This window comes from Orcinus orca, chromosome 9, assembly GCF_937001465.1.
Source record: "Orcinus orca chromosome 9, mOrcOrc1.1, whole genome shotgun sequence".
Lineage (NCBI taxonomy): Eukaryota > Metazoa > Chordata > Mammalia > Artiodactyla > Delphinidae > Orcinus > Orcinus orca.
In genome coordinates this window covers 54920414-54943711 of record NC_064567.1, presented here as the reverse complement: position 1 = coordinate 54943711, position 23298 = coordinate 54920414, and the positions used below count along the sequence as shown (strand labels likewise).

Here is a 23298-nt window from a genome sequence, read left to right as displayed (position 1 = left end):
AAAATATTGAGGACACATATGATGGTACTAGGCAGCCAAGAAAATATAAAGATTCACCTGTCTTTTTTCTAACAACCCTAATAGTTTTGTGGCAGCACTAAAAGCGTCCTCTGAAGGGAATATGTGATTTACCTCTGGGCTTGGGAATGTGAGACTAGTGTCATTAGCTATTTCTTCCCCGGGTGACTTATATCATTTCTTTGACATCCATCTCCTTTGTGGTTAATGAACCCCAGGAGTGGGAGCTGTGAAACACACTTCCCAACAGTTAACCTCCGCTGACCCTCCTGCCTCTACTACAGTAGTCAGTGCCAAGCAGGGGAATATAGGAGTCTTGACTTGTTCCTAAGGATTGAGTCACAATGAGACACTGGTTCACCAGAAACTTTGCTGCTCTTGTTTCCATTTTCTTGGGAGATATTTTCCAAGACTCCCCATCAGCAAAGGAGAACACTCAAAATTGGTGAGAACCAATCCAGTTTTCCTGATTTATTCTGAGTTTTTGAAACCCTCAGCATCAGTCCCAAACCAGTGCAAGGTGTACTAGTATAGGTGGGTGGTTAAAGTGATGGGATCTGGAGACTGACTGCCCGCGTTCAAATTCTTCTTCTGCCACCTACTGGTTGTGTGATGATGGGCTTATTACTTACCCTTTCCGGCTTAGTTTCCTTATCTATAAAATGCAGATAGAAGTAGGATGCACCTAGTAGGATCATTGTAAGAAATAAATACGTAGAGGAACACAGGTAAAACACTTAGCTCAGCATCTGACACATAGTAAGTGCTCAATTAACAGGAGCTATTACTATTAGTTCCTATAAACTGGAATAACTTCCCAGTGCCCTCAGTGACTGCATTTGAGAAATGATCCATAAGGAGCAGCTTCTCTGAAAACATTTGGTTGTGAGAAGAGCGCATTCCTAGAATTGCTTTGAATTTTTTCAGGTCTCATTTTCTTTTCCTCTTGTGAAAAAAAGAGGTCAACATTCCTTTAGACTTGTAGGTACTGCTCAGCACAAATCACAGACGGCTTTTAGGTGAATATTCCTCCTTCACATTTCCTCAAAGGATCAGTCCTTCTTTTGGGTAAGACTCCAGCTAAGAGACCATATTCGGTTGGCCTACCCTCTCTTTATCTTGAATTGGTGTCATGTACAATCCAATCGCTAGGCTTTCACTGCAGTGTGAATTATTTTCTCAAAGAGGAGAGCAACAAGAGGACAGGGTCAGCACTGCTCAGCAGTGTCTATAGTAATAGTCCTCAGTAACACTGTTACTCAAGCAGCCTGTGCAAAGAGAATTCACCTCTTGAGCCAACCATTTCTTCCTTAGGGCTGCATCTCTCCTGTGGTCCACATGTATGATAATCAGACTCGTGACAATCTGGTATGTCTAAAACATATGCAAGTATAGATTTGTATATAAATGCTCATATAAAATACTTCTAGATATGTACATACATGTACAGTACCTATGCATATGCAATGTATGTGGCTTTCTATAGAGAGTGAAGCTTGGTCTTATATTTTGCTTGCTGCAAGTCCTTATCTATTCTTTGGTCTAGTAATTAAACAATTAAGTGTCATTTATGATAATTAAACATTACAACAAAGTAATAAGTGGGCATTAACTCACTTGAGAAATATGTTCTATTTTAGAGCCAGCAAAACATGGTAGCCAAAGTCAGGAAAGCATTAGTGCTCGGCACATGGCTCACTGTTAGCCTCCTTGCAGACAGACTACAAGTCACTAGAAATGGGAAAGGCCCTACAATCAGTCTGAACCAGCAAGGCTCAATGGCTCTCTCTGGAATGTTATCACCACTCTGCTAGTTTCACTTATAAGTGGTTCAGGAGATACCAATTCCTGTGCCACTCTTGAGGATTAAGGGAAGGGTGTGTATTTGCGCATTTCTTCTACACACATTAAAAAGGCTTCTTCATTTACCTTAAACCGTGTCATGTGGAATATTAAGACTGCTGGGCTTAAATTAGAGGAAGGAGTATCCTTGTCTTCTCATCTGCTCGTCTTACCCTGAGCTTAAAGATACTTCATGAACCTCGGCTTTGGAACTTGAGGAATTCAGGGCTGCACTGGCCATATGGCTCCTGAGAGGAGAGGAAGTGAGGGGACTTGGAGTGGCTACACTTGAGCCCACCCCACCTGGCCGTTTCTTTCTCTGCTGTGCGCTGCCCCAGCCCTGCCTGCAGCTATGACTGTTCAGGGCTGGAAGCCTGCAGTGCAGGGCAGGAGAAGAATCGGCAGGATTGAAAACACCTCAGAAAGACCATGCCCCAGTTGGCCAGCTAGAAGGCAGAAATTTTCACATTTGTTACCTTAATGGATAAAGTCATTGAAAGTCTGAAGAGAAATTATAATATCTGGGGAGGGTGATTATCATACCATTAATAGTTGCTGCTGCTGCTGCTGTTGATGAATAGCTTTTCTTTGATTCAGCCATTATTATTTACAATGAAATGTTTTATATATCACGGTTTGACTATAAAGCAACTACTCTTAAGGGCTATACTATATTACCCATGTAACCTTATTATGTGCTGGTATATTAAATCTCTTAATGGTTATCTACAAGATCTTGAGGAAAAGGAACACAGGATGCTAAAGTTTTGCTAAGATAGATGATCTGGCAAGATGCAGAGTTTTAATAAAGAAGGTGGGGTGACATTCTTGAGAGGAACTGTTTAGAGAGGTAAGACACTGATCAGGTGCTACAGTGAGGGTGCCGTTGGCCAGTCAGGGACGAAAAATGCTAAGCGGATACTAGAGAAATAAGATATAAAGATGAAAAATCTCCTTAGACCTAAGTCACCTGGATTGCAGCTTTGACTTCAACAAGTATTGAGGTTCAATTTGAAGCCCTAACCCGAGCCTGGTGGGGAAGAATAGCGCTGGGATGATAACTGTCTTTCTATTAATTCTAGTAGTGTTAGTAATAGTAGATAGAATTGTTTTATAAAACAATTTTATAAATAAATCAGGGCAAATATTTTAAGGGCACAAAGGCTCCCTCAAGTACATCTGCCATGTCACAGTCACAGGCAGCCACAGATACTGGGGACTTTGTGTTACATCTCTTTGTTGTAGTTAGGGTATGAAAAGATCTTGAGGAAAACTTGGGACATGTCTTGGAAATGCAGAATTCTTAAACGTGTTTTAGTCTCTAAAAACCATCATGCTTTCCATTGTTTGAGTAGAAACCATTGTTTCTACTCAAACCAAAAGTGTGGTGGGCGTCAGGCTCCTATAGTCCTGTGACTTTGTCGCTGACCAACATCAACATGAGCTGACAGAAATTGCCAGAGTCAAATATGGTGGGCCATGGACTGCTTGCCTATTAAATGCTATAAAACTTACCATCTTTGCCCTTTCCCTGTCGACAATAATAGAACCCGGAGCAGGAAGATGTCTTTCTTTCTCCAGTGTGAAACTGAACTCCGGAGGAAGGATCTCTCTTATCTGCATCCTCTAGAAAGATCTCAGAAATATGGCTGTGGTGGTAATATGGAGGAAACAGAGCAGAGGTGTTGGAGTCTGCAGACAGCATGGAAATTCCTACTTGACCCATGACAGACTAAGGCAATTTTGTCTGAGATAACCGGGATTTTTAAAATACCTTTCTGGAGCCAAAACATACCACATGCCAAGTATGGACTCGTAAGATTGGAATAGCCTCTCTCTCTCTCTTCTTTCTGTCTCTAAAGCTTGTATTATATAAGTGGATATAGCTGGACCTTTTGTTCTCCAACAAACAATTCCCATCAACATTCAGAAAAAATTTAAAGCTGACCAGTTGGACAAGGGAAGAGGAGAGGGGAAATTGATGATGGTAGAGATAAATGTGAAGAAAGACAAGCCCATCTATAAGTTCACAGTCTAGATCCCAGGTTAATAGACCCATTAGTGCTAAAAGAAGATCCCACTTCTTTTGAATGAAGTCAGATGAAGAGACTACTCAGTTGCTCCACTCTCAGATTAAATCCAAAGCAATTAAGACAGGTATTTGAAAATACTTCTTTTTTCAAAGCACTTATTTTTAATGTCCAAGTGACATTTTTATTGTGATATAACATTCTGTGCTTCAAAATGACTTTGAGACATTAATGTTTGGCCTACTTGGTAGATTGCCAGTTTGGGGCAGGGCTGAAAGGATGGTGGCACTGTTTTTCTCTTTAATTGTATTCAACATCAAGGATATCACATGGAGACAGTTATTTAATATGATTCCAGTCCCAACCATGGTGCAAGATTTCCCTTAGCAGAATCAAGTGGGAAGGCTATGGGGTAGTTCTCCAGGAGCCCTGGGCTGATAGCTGTTTCCAGATGGGCCTCAGTTTCTTTGTTTGTAAAATGAGACAGGAATAGCTTCCCTTTCCAACTCTGTTTTTCACCCCAGTTAACATCTTTAAAAACATGAAGTGTGTAAAAGTGATTATAGTATATTAGCCTGATTCTGTATGGCATCACTTCTTGAGACACTCAAAACAGAGTGTTTCTCATTCATTTTCTGCCAGGTAAAAAGACAGATAAGTCTAACCACATAACCCCAGTTCAAAGAGTGAAGGTGAGATTCAGAAAAATTTTCCACGTAACAAAGAAATAAGAAAAGGAGGCAAAACCAAAATGCAACTCAGTGTTAGTCCTGAGCAAAACTGAATTTGGGAAAGTCCGTCTTTGGCCTCTATTCAAATCCCACTTCCTACTTGTTCTTTGTTCTCTACAGAAAGGTTATTGTTCTCTGTTATAGCAGTAATTTAAAAAAATTAGAAGTCCTCCCAGGGACATAGTATTTGAGTAGAGTCTAGAAAATGAAAAAACCTTCATGCTCCAATGATGGAATCTGAGGGAAGAAATATACGTTGAACAGAGAGTCTGGCTTACTAACAACTACCACACTCTGGCTTCATGTTTCCATTTTTCTTCATGAATAAAATTTAAAGACACTGAATGGAAATAAACAAAATACGAAACTCTTCCCTCCCCTCCCTATAACAGCCTCCCAGTTGGCAGCTCTCTTTTCTTGGAAACCACCATAATAAAGAATGGATACCATGCCCAGGCTTTTCCAGCTCCTCATGGGCTTTCTGCCTCATCCCTCAAAATTCTCTCAAGGTTTTCTGATTCCCTTTAACTTGCTGCTTCTCCAAGGAGAAGCTACGCCCAATGGTAACTTAAGATATATCTGACCAGTGTAAATGTTGTTAACTTCATTAATCTACTTCTAATTGCCTTTTCTATTTATGAAGGGAGCATCAAAGCTCTGGGAAATAAAACTACAGATAGTCTGACAATAGTAGCAGGATGGCATTTCAAAAGAAGGCATTAAAGGAAACTCACCAACAGTGATACTTTTTCCTAATGGTTCTGGGAGGATAATTAAGTTGTTTATCACCTTTGATGCTTATAACCCTAACATAGGAGTTCCCTGGAGACCAATTAAAAATACAGCTGATAAACAGTGTCTCTTAGCTCAACAAATTTACTAATAATTTCAATCCCATTTGGAAAAGAATCTTGTCAGGTCTTTTGACACCAAAAGGCAACTTTCACACTCATTTACACTTCAGCGCCTGTAGTGATAAGCACACACGGGGTATTTACTCAGCCTCTCTTGATCTCAATAGAAGTGTCCTCCAGAAAGCTTCCCTTGGCCATTGAATGGTAAGTTTAGTTTCAAAGTATGAATTGTGCTCGGTAGCCTGGGCTTTCCTTTGAAAGGCAATGGACCAGGATCTCTCTGTTGATATCTTTGCCTAATTGTCAGGAAGTAGTGGTACCTTGAATCTGTGGCCCTAACTTTGTAACTTTCAGTGGGCATCAAGTTGATGATTTTTTTTTTACATCTTTATTGGAGTATAATTGCTTTACAATGGTGTGTTAGTTTCTGCTTTATAACAAAGTGAATCAGTTATACATATACATATGTTCCCATATCTCTTCCCTCTTGCGTCTCCCTCCTTCCCACCCTGCCTATCCCACCCCTCTAGGTGGTCACAAAGCACCGAGCTGATCTCCCTGTGCTATGCGGCTGCTTCCCACTAGCTATCTATTTTACGTTTGGTAGTGTATATATGTCTATGCCACTGTCTCACTTTGTCACAGCTTACCCTTCCTCCTCCCCATATCCTCAAGTACATTCTCTAGTAGGCCTGTGTCTTTATTCCTGTCTGACCCCTAGGTTCTTCATGACATTTTTTTTTCCTTAAATTCCATATATATGTGTTAGCATACGGTATTTGTCTCTCTCTTTCTGATGTACTTCACTCTGTATGACAGACTCTAGGTCTATTCACCTCATTACAAATAGCTCAATTTCGTTTCTTTTTATGGCTGAGTAATATTCAATTGTACATATGTACAACATCTTCTTTATCCATTCATCCGATGATGGACACCTAGGTTGTTTCCATCCCCTGGCTATTGTACATAGAACTGCAATGAACATTTTGGTACATGAATCTTTTTGAATTATGGTTTTCTCAGGGTATATGCCCAGTAGTGGGATTGCTGGGTCATGTGGTAGTTCTATTTGTAGTTTTTTAAGAAACCTCCATACTGTTCTCCATAGTGGCTGTACCAATTCACATTCCCACCAGCAGTGCAAGAGTGTTCCCTTTTCTCCAAACCCTCACCAGCATTTATTGTTTCTAGATTTTTTGATGATGGCCATTCTGACTGGTGTGAGATGATATCTCATTGTAGTTTTGATTTGCATTTCTCTAATGATTAATGCTGTTGAGCATTCTTTCATGTGTTTGTTGGCAATCTGTATATCTTCTTTGGAGAAATGTCTATTTAGGTCTTCTGCCCATTTTTGGATTGGGTTGTTTGTTTTTTTGTTATTGAGCTGCATGAGCTGCTAGTAAATTTTGGAGATTAATCCTTTGTTAGTTGCTTCATTTGCAAATATTTTCTCCCATTCTGAGGGTTGTCTTTTGGTCTTGTTCATGGTTTCCTTTGCTGTGCAAAAGCTTTGAAGTTTCATTAGGTCCCATTTGTTTATTTTTGTTTTTATTTCCATTTCTCTAGGAGGTAGGTCAGAAAGGATCTTGCTGTGATTTATGTCATAGAGTGTTCTGCCTATGTTTTGCCCAAAGAGTTTGATAGTTTCTGGCCTTACATTTAGCTCTTTAATCCATTTTGAGCTTATTTTTATGTATGGGGTTAAGGAGTGATCTAATGTCATGCTTCTACATGTAGCTGTCCAGTTTTCCCAGCACCGCTTATTGAAGAGGCTGTCCTTTCTCCACTGTACATTCGTGCCTCCTTTATCAAAGATAAGGTGACCATATATGCCTGGGTTTATCTCTGGGCTTTCTGTCCTGTTCCATTGATCTATCTTTCTGTTTTTGTGCCAGTACCATACTGTCTTGATTACTGTAGCTTCCTGAAGTCAGGAAGCCTGATTTCTCCAGCTCCGTTTTTCGTTTTCAAGATTGCTTTGGCTATTCAGGGTCTTTTGTGTTTCCATACAAATTGTGAAATTTTTTGTTCTAGTTCTGTGAAAAATGCCAGTGGTAGTTTGATAGGGATTGCATTGAATCTGTAGATTGCTTTGCGTAGTAGAGTCATTTTCACAATGTTGATTCTTCCAATCCAAGAACATGGTGTATCTCTCCATCTATTTGTATCATCTTTAATTTCTTTCATCAGTGTCTTATAATTTTCTGCATACAGGTCTTTTGTCTCCTTAGGTAGGTTTATTCCTAGATATTTTATTCTTTTCGTTGCAATGGTAAATGGGAGTGTTTTCTTGATTTCACTTTCAGATTTTTCATCATTAGTGTATAGGAATGCCAGAGATTTCTGTGCATTAATTTTGCATCCTGCTACTTTACCAGATTCATTGATTAGCTCTAGTAGTTTTCTGGTAGCATCTTTAGGATTCTCTGTGTATAGTATCATGTCATCTGGAAACAGTGACAGCTTTACTTCTTCTTTTCCAATTTGGATTCCTTTTATTTCCTTTTCTTCTCTGATTGCTGTGGCTAAAACTTCCAAAACTATGTTGAATAAGAGTGGTGAGGGTGGGCAACCTTGTCTTGTTCCTGATCTTAGTGGAAATTCTTTCACTTTTTCACCATTGAGGATGATGTTGGCTGTGGGTTTGTCATATATGGCCTTTATTATGTTGAGGAAAGTTCCCTCTATGCCTAGTTTCTGGAGGGTTTTTATCATAAATGGGTGTTGAATTTTGTCAAAAGCTTTCTCTGCATCTATTGAGATGACCATATGGTTTTTCTCCTTCAATTTGTTAATATGCTGTATCACATTGATTGATATGCGTATATTGAAGAATCCTTGCATTCCTGGAATAAACCCCACTTGATCATGGTGTATGATCCTTTTAATGTGCTGTTGAATTCTGTTTGCTAGTATTTTGTTGAGGATTTTTGTGTCTATGTTCATCAGTGATATTGGCCTGTAGTTTTCTTTCTTTGTGACATCCTTGTCTGGTTTTGGTATCAGGGTGATGGTGGCCTCGTAGAATGAGTATGGGAGTGTTCCTCCCTCTGCTATATTTTGGAAGAGTTTGAGAAGGATAGGTGTTAGCTCTTCTCTAAGTGTTTTATAGAATTCGCCTGTGAAACCATCTGGTCCTGGGCTTTTGTTTGTTGGAAGATTTTTAATCACAGTTTCAATTTCAGTGCTTGTGATTGGTCTGTTCATATTTTCTATTTCTTCCTGATTCAGTCTTGGCAGGTTGTGCATTTCTAAGAATTTGTCCATTTCTTCCAGGTTGTCCATTTTATTGGCATAGAGTAGCTTGTAGTAATCTCTCATGATCTTTTGTATTTCTGCAGTGTCAGTTGTTACTTCTCCTTTTTCATTTCTAATTCTATTGATCTGAGTCTTCTCCCTTTTTTTCATGATGAGTCTGGCTAATGGTTTATCAATTGTTTATCTTCTCAAAGAACCAGCTTTTAGTTTTATTGATGTTTGCTATCATTTCCTTCATTTCTTTTTCATTTATTTCTGACCTGATATTTATGATTTCTTTCCTTCTGCTAACTTTGGGTTTTTTTTGTTTTTCTTTTTCTAATTGCTTTAGGTGCAAGGTTGGGTTGTTTATTTGATATGTTTCCTGTTTCTTAAGGTAGGATTGTATTGCTATAAACTTCTCTCTTAGAACTGCTTTTGCTGCATCCCATAGATTTTGGATCATCGTGTCTCCATTGTCATTTGTTTCTAGGTATTTTTTGATTTCCTCTTTGATTTCTTCAGTGATCACTTCGTTATTAAGCAGTGGATTGTTTAGCCTCCGTGTCTTTGTATTTTTTACAGATCTTTTCCTGTAATTGATATCTAGTTTCATAGCGTTGTGGTTGGAAAAGATACTTGATACAATTTCAATTTTTTTAAATTTACCAAGGCTTGATTTGTGACCCAAGATACGATCTATCCTGGAGAATGTTCCATGAGCACTTGAGAAGAATGTGTATTCTGTTGTTTTTGGATGGAATGTCCTATAAATATCAATGATGTCCATCTTGTTTAATGTATCATTTAAAGCTTGTGTTTCCTTATTTATTTTCATTTTGGATGATCTGTCCATTGGTGAAAGTGGGGTGTTAAAGGCCCTTACTATGAATGTGTTACTGTTGATTTCCCCTTTTATTGCTGTTAGTATTTGCCTTATGTATTGAGGTGCTCCTATGTTGGGTGCATAAATATTTACAATTGTTATATCTTCTTCTTGGATCGATCCCTTGATCATTATGTAGTGTCCTTCTTTGTCTCTTCTAATAGCCTTTATTTTAAAGTCTATTTTGTCTGATATGAGAATTGCTACTCCAGCTTTCTTTTGGTTTCCATTTGCATGGAACATCTTTTTCCATCCCCTTACTTTCAGTCTGTATGTGTCTCTAGGTCTGAAGTGGGTCTCTTGTAGACAGCATATATATGGGTCTTGTTTTCGTGTCCATTCAGCCAGTCTGTGTCTTTTGGTGGGAGCATTTAATCCATTTACATTTAAGGTAATTATCGATATGTATGTTCCTATTCCCATTTTCTTAATTCTTTTGGGGTTGTTATTATAGGTCTTTTCCTTCTCTTGTGTTTCTTGCCTAGAGAAGATCCTTTAGCATTTGTTGTAAAGCTGGTTTGGTGGTGCTGAACTGTCTCAGCTTTTGCTTGTGTGTAAAGGTTTTAATTTCTCCATCAAATCTGAATCAGATCCTTGCTGGGTAGAGTAATCTTGGTTGTAGGTTTTTCTCCTTCATCACTTTAAATATGTCCTGCCAGTCCCTTCTGGCCTGCAGAGTTTCTGCTGAAAGATCAGCTGTTAACCTTATTGGGATTCCCTTGTGTGTTATTTGTTGTTTTTCCCTTGCTGCTTTTAATATGTTTTCTTTGTATTTAATTTTTGACAGTTTGATTAATATGTGTCTTGGAGTGTTTCTCCTTGGATTTATCCTGTATGGGACTCTCTGTGCTTCCTGGACTTGATTAACTATTTCCTTTCCCATATTAGGGAAATTTTCAACTATAATCTCTTCAAATATTTTCACAGTCCCTTTCTTTTTCTCTTCTTCTTCTGGAAGCCCTATAATTCGAATGTTGGTGTATTTAATGTTGTCCCAGAGGTCTCTGAGGCTGTCCTCAGTTCTTTTCATTCTTTTTTCTTTATTCTGCTCTGCAGTAGTTTTTTCCACTATTTTATCTTCCAGGTCACTTATCCGTTCTTCTGCCTCAGTTATTCTGTTGTTGATCCCTTCTAGACTATTTTTATTTTCATTTATTGTGTTGTTCATCGTTGCTTTTTTCATCTTTAGTTCTTCTAGGCCCTTGTTAAATGTTTCTTGCATGTTCTCTATTCTATTTCCAAGATTTTGGATCATCTTTACTATCATTATTCTGAATTCTTTTTCAGGTAGACTGCCTATTTCCTCTTCATTTGTTAGGTCTGGTGGGTTTTTATCTTGCTCCTTCATCTGCTGTGTGTTTTTCTGTCTTCTCATTTTGCTTATCTTACTGTGTTTGGGGTCTCCTTTTCACAGGCTGCAGGTTTGTAGTTCCCGTTGTTTTTGGTGTGTGTCCCCAGTGTGTAAGTTTGGTTCAGTGGGTTGTGTAGGCTTCCTGGTGGAGGGGACTAGTGCCTGTGTTCTGGTGGATGAGGCTGGATCTTGTCTTTCTGGTGGGCAGGTCCACGTCTGGTGGTGTGTTTTGGGGTTTCTGTGGACTTATTATGATTTTAGGCAGGCTCTCTGCTAATGGGTGGGGTTGTGTTCATGTCTTGCCAGTTGTTTGGCATAGGGTGTCAAGCACTGCAGCTTGCTGGTCGTTGAGTGAAGCTGGGTATTGTTGTTGAGATGAAGATCTCTGGGAGATTTTCGCCATTTGATATTACGTGGAGCTGGGAGGTCTCTTGTGGACCAGTGTCCTGAAGTTGGCTCTCCCACCTCAGAGGCACAGTACTGACTCCTGGCTGCAGCACCAAGAGCCTTTCATCCACACGGCTTAGAATAAAAGGGAGAAAAAGTAGAAAGAAAGAAAGAAAGAGGATAAAAGAAAATCATATAAAGTAAGGTAAAAGAAAATAAAGTTATTAAAATAAAAAAATAATTATTAAGAAAAAGAATTTTTTTTAAGTAAAAAAACAAAACAAAACAAAAAAACCAGACGGATAGAACCCTAGGACAAATGGTGAAAGCAAAGCTATACAGACAAAATCTCACACAGAAGCATAGACATACACACTCACAAAAAGAGGAAAAGGGGAAAAGATAATACATCTTGCTCTCGGAGTCCACCTCCTCAATATGGGATGATTAGTTGTCTATTCAGGTATTCCACAGATGCAGGGTACATCAAGTTGATTGTGTTGATTTAATCTGCTGCACCTGAGGCTGCTGGGAGAGATTTCCCTTTCTTTTCTTTGTTCGCACAGGTCCCGGGTTTCAGCTTTGGATTTGGCCCCGCCTCTGCGTGTAGGTCGCCGGAGGGCGTCTGTTCTTCGCTCAGACAGGACGGGGTTAAAGGAGCCGCTGATTCGGGGGCTCCGGCTCACTGAGGCCGGGGAGAGGGAGGGGTACGGAGTGCGGGGCGAGCCTGCGGCGGCAGAGGCCAGTGTGACGTTGCACCAGCCTGAGGCGCACCGTGCGTTCTCCCGGAGAAATTGTCCCTGGATCCCGGGACCCTGGCAGTGGCGGGCTGCACAGGCTCCCCGGAAGCGGGGTGTGGAGAGTGACGTGTGCTCGCACACAGGTTCCTTGGTGGCGGCAGCAGCAGCCTTAGCGTCTCGTGCCCGTCTCTGGGGTCTGTGCTGTTAGCCGCGGCTCACACCCGTCTCTGGAGCTCCTTTAAGTAGCGCTCTTAATCCCCCTCCGACCGAAGCCCGAGCCACAGCTCCGAGCCCCGCCCACCCCGCAGGGTGAGCAGACAAGCCTCTCAGGCTGGTGAGTGCTGGTCGGCCCCAAACCTCCGTGCGGGAATCTCTCCGCTTTGCCCTCCGCATCCCTGTTGCTGCGCTCTCCTCCGCTGCTCCGAAGCTTCCCCCCTCCATCACCCGCAATCTCCGCCCGCGTAGGGGCTTCTAGCGTGTGGAAACCTTTTCCTCCTTCACGGCTCCCTCCCACTGGTGCAGGTCCCGTCCTGTTTGTCTCTGTTTTTTCTTTTTTATTTTGCCTTACCCAGGTACGTGGGGAGTTTCTTCCCTTTTGGGAGGTCTGAGGTCTTCTGCCAGCATTCAGTAGGTGTTCTGTAGGAGTTGTTCCACGTGTAAATGTATTTCTGATGTATCTGTGGGGAGGAAGATGATCTCCGCGTCTTACTCTTCCGCCATCTTCCCCCTCCAAGTTGATGATTTTTAGTTTCTTCAAGGACTCATAGAAGCTGAAAAGGGTTCTTTGTGAAAATCTCAGGTGGTAATAGGTGGCTTATGTGGCTGACTCAGTAGAAGGTGGGCTCTCACTTGATAAGTTTGGTCAGGACCCACTTGTTTACTTATATACTGAGCAGTTGGTACACCACGCCCCCAACCCTGATCCAGTCCACATCCATTGACTATTTTTCTGGAAGGTATTGAATATAGGAGGCCTTTTCAATCTGGTTGAAAAGCTCATTGACAAAGTTCCTGATTCTTATGCCTGAAGGCTCACTAGTTCTCTTGTGGGAATGTTTGCTGGTTGATTGGCGGATTGGTTTAACTTCTTTCATCTGCCTCAGCCTCATTCTGATCGCTCCTCCATGTCTTTAGAGCTATGGTAATTCTCAGGTCACTTTATTTCTCATCAGTTATTCACTCTTCACTTGGGGCAAGAGGTGTGACTTTAGATTCAGGCATTAATCTCCTAGCTCTACCCTTAAATAGCTTTATGGCTTTAGTCATTCCATGCTCCTTTCTGGACCCTTATTTCCTCATGTCCTTATTTGGAGAGAAAGAATTAGACCTGATAATGTGTGAAGGACCTTTCAGCCCTAAATTTTAGATGATGTTTTTGGCAGGTGGCAGATTTTCATATGAAACATTATTTCTTACTACTTCACTCTTTTAAGCGAGTTATTTTGTAATCACTTTCTCATCCAGCCCTCTTGAATGTATAGTTGCATTTAAGAAACTGATTCCTGGCCAGTGTTGCTGCTGTTGAGAGAATGGAGACGAGAGTGGCATGTGATAAAACTGGAAAGAGAAGTTGGAGCCTTCTAAAAAACCAAGGAAGAATTTTTCACAGGTTGAAGAATCCCTGTGGCTGTAAATGTGGAAAACAAGTTAGGAAGAGGTTGGAGTCCTTGAATATAGCTCTTTTGGTTAAGAAGCCATTGCAGTGGTCTAGCAAGAGTTAATTGTCCTTTGTATTAGGTGACCATGGAGATAAAGAGAAATGAATGGATTCAGGAGCTATTTGGGAGGTGAGATTTACAGGAGTCAAGGATGACTGTTGTTGTCTGGCTTATGCCATTAGATGCGTGGAGGTGTCATTCACCAAGATGTGGTACAAAAGAAGAGGACCAGGGCTTAGATAAGCAGAGGATGCATTGAATACAGTCTTATATAATTGAGTTTGATACAACTTTGAGATATCCGGTGGAGATATCAAATAGGCATATAGGTCTGGAACTAAGAGGGGAGCTTTGGGCTGGATGTACAAATTTTGGAGTCATCAGCTAATGAACGGCCATTGAAGCCACACAGAGGTTACCTGGAGGAGAGAACATAGAGTGAAAAGAGAAGAGGGCCTAGGACTAAAGTCAAACTTTAATGGCCAGGTAGGGAAGGATACATTGGCAATGGAAGTGATTATGGAGGTAGAAGGAAAACCAGGAGGGTGTGGTGCCAGTGAAATAAGGGACTTACTTCGTGAAGCAGGAGTGGTCAATAACATCAACTCTTGTTGAGAGATTAGATGGGGGTAAAGAATGTCCATGTGATTTAACAACATGGAATTAATCCGTGACCTTCGAGCTGCTTTGGTGGAATAATAAGAGTGGAGCCAGGCTGGAGTAGGAAGAAGAGGAACTGGGCTGAAGTCACAGGGACAATGAGTGTTAAGACCTGTTACAAAATCAGTTTCTGAAGTGGATGAGAGAGATGGGGGAGTAGATCTAGGGGGATTATGGGGTTGTGTGATAATTATTTTAAAAGAAGAGAGAGACTCAAGCATACATTTATTCAACACATATTTATCAGACACTTATCTTGTGCTAAGCCCTATGTTAGGCAAAAGAGACGCAGCAAAGAATTTAAAAACCCCTGTTCCAATGGAATCTGCATTCTAGTGAGAAGGTGAAGGGACAGAGACAATAAATAAACATATAAATACATAATAATTCTAGTGGTGATAGTGTATGAGGACAAAAAAAGTGAAGGAAGGTGATAGAAACTATCTGAAGTGGGGGAAATACTATTTTATACAATGAATGGTCAAGAAAGACCTCTCTGGTGGACGGTTGCCAGATTTCACAAAAAAAGATGAAGGATGCCCAGTCAACTTTGAATTTCAGGTAAACAACAAGTACTTCTCAGTATTAAGTATATCCAATGCAATATTGGGGACATACTTATGCTAAAACATTATTTGTTGTTTACCCTGGATTTAATCTGGCAAGCCCACTCTGGTCAGATGACATTTTCCATGTTTAATGTCAGTGGAAACTCTCCTGCTAAAGAGACCAGTTGAATATAAAGGAGAGAAGGTAGGCTATACTCGAGAGTGGTCTGAAGCCCCTGAGAATCATTAAGGGATGGGATCCAAAGCCCAGGTGGAGGGGTTTACCCTAGACAGGGGAAGGAAGAGGGGATGCCTGTGGATGGGCAGTGGTTTGTAAGCATGGAGGGAGAAGAGGAAGGCTTCCTGTGTGATACCTTTGATGTTTCTCTGGGAGTGGGGTGGAAAGACAGGGGCTGAGAGGCGGAGGTGTGTGGCAGGGAGATGGGTTGGAGGTTGAAGAGAGGGGAGATATGAGAAGAGGAAGAGCATGAGTTGGCATGACAGGTTGAGAGCTCTTATGAATAAGATTGATTATTCATAATCTCCATTACCCTTATGGAGCACCCTGAAGGTGGGAGCAGAGGAGCTCAATCTACTCCCCCACTGACCCGCGCTACCCCACCAGAGGCTCCTGTAGGGACTACTTGTAGGACTCACTCCCAGCATCTTTGCCCTGGGACTTCTACAGAGAATTGGACCCATTAAGCTATTTTCCTTTAGATAGAAAAATTGCTGCCACTGTAAAAGCTACTTTAATAGCCCTACTTAGGAAAGGAGATGAAGTTGAAGATAACGTCAGAAGAGCCATTTATGAAGCATCTAATTTTGACACACAAACTCCATCTTCACAGCCTGAAGTAAACTGGAGATCTGGCAATTAACCAGCTAATTTGAAAAATATTGACAGCCCGTCTGCATAGATAACACATTGAACTTGACTTTTGGGTTTTTGGCTTTTGTCTCCATTGTGTTTAGGTTTCTGCCTTTTACATGCTCCTTCAGTGTGGCATCTTTCCTTGTTTTAGTTGCACACAGTGCTTTTAAGAAAGAGACAAATGATTTTCAACAAGTTAAAACATATTTTATTCGCTGTTAACACTTTTCATGTCATAATCGTATTGTTGCCTTCTTAACAAGCATAATAATTGCTTTGCATTATTTCATTTATATGCAGAACATTTTTACAACATGTGTTTTCATGTTTCATAAACGCAAGGCTGAATACAGAGCTCCTTTCCAGAGGGAGAGTAACTAAGGCGAGGGTAACCTTCTTTCCTGTGAAGATTAGCTCAGCAGGCCATTACGCAGTGCCCCTATCCGTGCAAATCAAGAGCTCAGCAGGCAGCAGCATTTAGTGACATGTCCCTTCTGCGTATGACCACTTGAGTGCACGTGAGATCAGCGGCCAGCAGGAGACATGTAAATGTTCACCAACAGTGAAAAGACAGATTTGAGGTGGGGGGTAGGGGGGGAGTTCTGTGCAAAGGGCCCCACTCTTCCCTCCCCCAGGGTGAGAGCAGCACTGAAAACCTTCAGAGGCACACTTCTAGTACCATCTCTGGATGAATTTAAATACAGAGAAGAGGCTATCTGGAATAACCAGTGACTTAGAACTAAAAAAAAAGGGTCGGGGGAGGGAGAGATCAGGATGGGGAAATTTGATAGTCAAATATTTGATATTTGGTCTCCTTGGCTTCCTTGGGTCCTGTCCTCTGTGGACCTTTCCCTGGATACATTTTTACATGATGTAGAACTGAGTTTCCACCTATTATCTGTAACCATCTCATACAAATGCAGCTTTAGGCAGAAGTAAGTCTTCTGGAGTTTGTGGAGTGAGTGAGGGAGCAGAGGGAAATTTTCTCCAGGCCAGATGTTAGGAAATGTTGTCTTATATGTGAGAGAGAAAGACTGGTCCTCTGTCAGCTTTCTGGGTGTTTCTATACAAAATCACTCTGGTTGATCAAAATCCTATGAGGAATTGCTGCCTGGTTGTGACATGGATCTTTGTATCTTTCATAGAGTCAGAGAATTCAGATGTGAAAGAGACCTGAATAAGAACCTTCTCCAGTGTTCCTGAGACGGCGTACTGGACTACGCTGGTAGGTCACAATCACTTGTGAACAAAGTGTCAAAGTTTTGCGCATCAGAAAGGATTAAAGATTATCCTTAGGTTAATAATTCCCTCACGTTCCCTCACTTGCATTCTGATGTGTTTTCTTGCCTGGGTGACAAAGTGAAGGTGCCACTTCCTATAGCCTGTGTGTATCTGTGACCGTGGGCTGTGCTTGTGAACAATATCTACTATGAAGATAAAGGTTGAGAATTCAGTCACCATTGGCATATGGCTGTCCCACATCCACAGGCCCCCTGGCAGGGTCTAGGTTCTGCTGCAGTGTTAGCAACACCCCTTCCAAGTACTTGGGGATGTGGCCTCAGAGATCTAACAGGCAGCCTATGGTTTTGTACTTTTACCAGAGTGGTGGGTAGTAGCAGAGGCCAACTACCCTTACCCTTGACCTCTGTCTTCCAGCCCTTGGACAAGAAAAAGGATTGCATTGGTTTGGGGAGGATTGTAAACCGTATATCCCAACCCTGTCTTTAGGAGAAGATCCCATTAAATGTCACCACTTACCCTAAGACGTGGGAGTAAAGCAAATTCTGCTGTACCATCTCTTGTGTTGCACAGACAAAATGAAGTGGAGAATGGTCCAATTAATTAGAGCATATGAAGAACTTGGAAAATTAAGGCCAAGACCCATATATTCCTCTTACTTCCCTCTTATAAAAACTTTACTGTTCCATTTTATTTTAAATTTGTAGATAGCATATCAGAGGTAGAAAATTCAGCTTCCACTTTCTTAGTAAAAATTTCAGCTCTGTCCCTTGCCAGAAAGACCTGCTATTACTCCACTGCTATTTCAGGGACAATTTAAAATAAAGTAAAACAAACATAACACAGACACATATGCAAAACAAGAAACAAAAGCTCATATTTATTCTGTGTATCAGAGCACATCAATACATCTTTCTTTCACATACGTCACTTTATAGTTTCTAACATTCAATTCTGATTTACTTGCAAGAGTAACATATGAGATTTAAATAATTTACTTTAGAATATAAGTTATCAGCTGAATAAGTAGAGGTTACTCATTGGATAAAAATGAATTTTCCCCTTTGAGAGTACCCATTAGATGTTGCCTTGTACATTCAGTTATCAACAGTTCTTTCTAAACCCATGCAATAAATCAATTTTCAAATGATGATGTTGACTGCATTACAGGAATTGTATTACTTCTCTCTCTGTATATCTACCAAGTGTTAAATACATTGAGAGCTTAGAAGCTAAAACCAATATAGTTAGGTCATTTATATTTGATAAATAATGAAAATAATCCACTATATTTAGACCGAGTCTTACGGTTGACAAAGCACTTTATCATGTATTATCTTCCTTGGACTTTACAAAAGACCATAGAAAAAGGAATCGCTAAACAAATTATGTAACATCCAGGCAATGTAGTATTTTGCAACCATTAAAACAGTATCATGGGGACTTCCCTGGTGGTCCAGTGCGTAAGACTCCGAGCTCCCTATGCAGGGGGCCCGGCGTTCGATCCTTGGTTGGGGAACTAGATCCCGCATCCATGCCACAACTAAGAAGTTTGCAAGCCATAACTAAAGATCCCGCATGCCGCAACAAAGATCCTGTATGCTGCAACTAAGACCTGGCACAGCCTAAATAAATAAATATTAAAAAAAAAACAAAACAGGACCATTAGGAACCAAGACGGCAGAGTAGAAGGACGTGCTCTCAATCCCTGTTGCGAGAACGCCAGAATCACAACTAGCTGCTGGACAGTCATCGACAGGAAGACACTGGAACTCACCAAAAAAGATACCCCACATCCAAAGACAAAGGAGAAGCCACAATGAGACGGTAGGAGGGGCGCACTCACAGTAAAATCAAATCCCATAACTGCTGAGTGGGTGACTCAGACTGGAGAACATTTATACCACAGAAGTCCACCCACTGGAGTGAAGGTTCTGAGCCCCACATCAGGTTCCCAACCTGGGGGTCTGGCAATGGGAGGAGGAATTCCTAGAGAATCAGACTTCGAAGGCTAGTGGGATTTGATTGCAGGATTTGGACAGGACTGGAGGAAACAGTGACTCCACTCTTGGAGGGCACACACAAAGTAGTGTGCGCATCGGGACCCAGGGGAAGGAGCAGTGACCCGAGGGGAGACTGAACCAGACCTACCTGCTAGTGTTGGAGGGATTCCTGCAGAGGTGGGTGGTGGCTGTGGCTCACCGTGGGGACAAGGACACTGGCAGCAGAAGTTCTGGGAATTACTCCTTGGAGTGAGCCCTCCCAGAGTCCGCTATTAACCCACAAAAGAGCCCAGGTAGGCTTCAGCGTTGGGTTGCCTCAGGCCAAACAACCAACAGAGAGGGAACCCAGCCCCACGCATCAGCAGTCAAGCGGATTAAAGTTTTACTGAGCTCTGCCCACCAGAGCAACAGTCTGCACTACCCACCACCAGTCCCTCCCATCAAGCCTCTTAGATGGCCTCATCCACCAGAGGGCAGAGAGCAGAAGCAAGAAGAACTACAGTCCTGCAGCCTGTGGAACAAAAACCACATTCACAGAAACATAGACAAGATGAAAAGGTAGAGGACTATGTGCCAGATGAAGGAACAAGATAAAACCCCAGAAAAACAACTAAATGAAATGTTGATAGGCAACCTTCCAGAAAAACAATTTGGAATAATGATAGTGAAGATGATCCAGGACCTCGGAAAAAGAATGGAGGCAAAGATTGAGAAGATGCAAGAAATGTTTAACAAAGACCTAGAAGAATTAAAGAACAAACAAGCAGAGATGAACAATACAATAACTGAAATGAAAACTACACTAGAAGGAATCAATAGCAGAATAACTGCGGCAGAAGAATGGATAGGTGACCTGGAAGACAGAATGTTGGAATTCACTGCTGCGGAACAGAATAAAGAAAAAAGAATGAAAAGAAATGAAGACAGCCTAAGAGACCTCTGGGACAACATTAAATGCAACAACATTCGCATTATAGGGGTCCCAGAAGGAGAAGACAGAGAGAGAAAGGACCCGAGAAAATATTTGAAGAGGTTATAGTCGAAAACTTCCCTAACATGGGAAAGGAAATAGCCAGCCAAGTCCAGGAATTGCAGAGAGTTCCATACAGGATAAACCCAAGGAGAAACATGCTGAGACACATAGTAATCAAACTGACAAAAATTAAAGACAAAGAAAAATTACTGAAAGCAGCAAGGGAAAAATGACAAATAATATACAAGGGAACTCCCATAAGGTTAACAGCTGATTTCTCAGCAGAAACTCTACAAACCAGAAGGCAGTGGCATGATATACTTAAAGTGATGAAAGGGAAGAACCTACAACCAAGATTACTCTACCCAGCAAGGATCTCATTCACATTCGATGGAGAAATCAAAAGCCTTACAGACAAGCAAAAGCTAAGAGAATTCAGCACCACCAAACCAGCTCTACAACAAATGCTAAAGGAACTTCTCTAAGTGGGAAACACAAGAGAAGAAAAGGACCTACAAAAACAAACCCAAAACAATTAAGAAAATGGTCATAGGAACATACATATCGATAATTACCTTAAACGTGAATGGATTAAATGCTCCAATCAAAAGACACAGGCTTGATGAATGGATACAAAAACAAGACCCATCTATATGCTGTCTACAAGACACCCACTTCAGATCTAGGGACACATACAGACTGAAAGTGAGGGGTTGGAAAAAGATATTCCATGCAAATGGAAATCGAAAGAAAGCTGGAGTAGCTATACTCATATCAGATAAAATAGACTTTAAAATAAAAAATGTTACAAGAGACAAGGAAGGACACTACATAATGATCAAGGGATCAATCCAAGATGAAGATATAACAATTATAAATATATATGCACCCAACATAGGAGCACCTTAATAAATAAGGCAACTGCTAATAGCTATAAAAGAGGAAATTGACAGTAACACAAAAATAGTGGGGGACTGTAACACCTCACTTACACCAATGGACAGATCATCCAAAATGAAAATAAATAAGAAGACAGAAGCTTTAAATGACACAATAGACCAGGTAGATTTATTTGATATTTACAGGACAGTCCATCCAAAAACGGCAAATTACACTTTTTTCTCAAGTGCGCACGGAACATTCTCCAGGATAGATCACATCTTGGGTCACAAATCAAGCCACAGTATATTTAAGAAAATTGAAATCATATCAAGCATCTTTTCTGACCACAATGCTTTGAGATTAGAAATGAATTACAGGGAAAAAAAAACATAAAAAACACAAACACATGGAGGCTAAACAATACACTACTAAATAACCAAGAGATCACTGAAGAAATCAAAGAGAAAATCAAGAAATACCTAGAGATAGGGGCTTCCCTGGTGACGCAGTGATTGAGAGTCCGCCTGCTGATGCAGGGGACACGGGTTCGTGCCCCGGTCTGGGAGGATCCCATGTGCCACAGAGCGGCTGGGCCCGTGGGCCATGGTCACTGAGCCTGCGCGTCCGGAGCCTGTGCTTCGCAATGCGAGAGGCCACAGCAGTGAGAGGCCCGCGTACCGCAAAAAAAAAAAAAAAAGAAATACCTAGAGACGAATGACAATGAAAACAGGACGATCCAAAACCTATGGGATGCAAAAAAAGCAGTTCTAAGAGGGAAGTTTAAAGCTATACAAGCCTACCTCAAGAAACAAGAAAAATCACAAATTCACAATCTAACGTTACACCTAAAAGAAATAGAGAAAGAAGAACAAAGAAAACCCAAAGTTGTCAGAAGGAAAGAAATCATAAAGATCAGAGCAGAAAGAAAACAATAGCGAAGTTCAATAAAACTAAAAGCTGGTTCTTTGAGAAGATAAACAAAATTGATAAACCATTAGCCAGACTCATCAAGAAAAAGAGGAAGAGGACTCAAATCAATAAAATTAGAAATGAAAGAAGAGAAGTTACAACAGACACTGCAGAAATACAAAGCATTCTAAGAGACTACTACAAGCAACGCTATGCCAATAAAATGGACAACCTGGAAGAAATGGACAAGTTCTTAGAAAGGTATAACCTTTCAAGACTGAACCAGGAAGAAATAGAAAATATGAACAGACCAATCACAAGTAATGAAATTGAAACTGTGATTAAAAATCTTCCAACAAAGAAAAGTCCAGGACCAGATGGCTTCACAGGTGAATTCTATCAAATGTTTAGAGAAGAGCTAACACCCGTCCTTCTCAAACTCTTCCAAAAAGTTGCAGAGGAAGGAACACTCCCAAACTCATTCTATGAGGCCACCATCACCCTGATACCAACACCAGACAAAGATACTACAAAAAAAGAAAATTACAGACCAATATCACTGATGAATATAGACTCAAAAATCCTCAACAAAATACTAGCAAACAGAATCCAACAACACATTAAAAGGATCATACATCAAGATCAAGTGGGATTTATCCCAGGGATGCAAGGATTCTTCAATATATGCAAATCAATCAATCTGATACAACATATTAACAAATTGAAAAATAAAAACCATATGATCATCTCAATAGATGCAGAAAAAGCTTTTCACAAAATTCACACCCTTTTATGATAAAAACTCTCCAGAAAGTGGGCATAGAGGGAACCTACCTCAACATAATAAAGGCCATATATGACAAACCCACAGCAACATCATTCTCAGTGGTGCAAAACTGAAAGCATTTCCTCTAAGATCAGGAACAAGACAAGGGTGTCCCCTCTCACCACTATTATTCAACATAGTTTTGGAAGTCCTAGCCATGGCACTCAGAGAAGAAAAAGAAATAAAAGGAATACAAATTGGAAAAAAAGAAGTAAAACTGTCAGTGTTTGCAGATGACATGATACTATACATAGAGAATCCTAAAGATGCCACCAGAAAACTACTAGAGCTAATCAATGAATTTGGTAAAGTTGCAGGATACAAAATTAATGCACAGAAATCTCTTGCATTCCTATACACTAGCAATGAAAGATCAGAAAGAGAAATTAAGGAAACAATTGCATTCACCATTGCAACAAAAAGAATAAAATACCTAGGAGTAAACCTACCTAAGGAGGTAAAACACCTGTACTCAGAAAACTATAAGACACTGATGAAAGAAATTAAAGGTGATACCAACAGATGGAGAGGTATACCATGTTCTTGGATTGGAAGAATGAACATTGTGAAAATGAGTATACTACCCAAAGCAATCTACACATTCAATGCAATCCCTATCAAATTACCAATGGCATTTTTTACAG

At 40.7% G+C, this 23298-nt stretch overlaps 1 protein-coding gene across 19 annotated transcripts in view; it reads left to right on the top strand.

Moving 5' to 3' along the window:
- MTERF1 (mitochondrial transcription termination factor 1) overlaps positions 1 to 23298 on the top strand; it is a 547773-nt gene that overhangs the window by 354244 nt on the left and 170231 nt on the right. For all 19 annotated transcript variants that reach the window (XR_007479182.1, XR_007479181.1, XR_007479178.1 and 16 more), the window contains one exon: positions 16968 to 17047. The gene's annotated coding sequence lies outside the window, so the exon portion shown is untranslated. The remainder of the gene's footprint in view (positions 1 to 16967; positions 17048 to 23298) is intronic.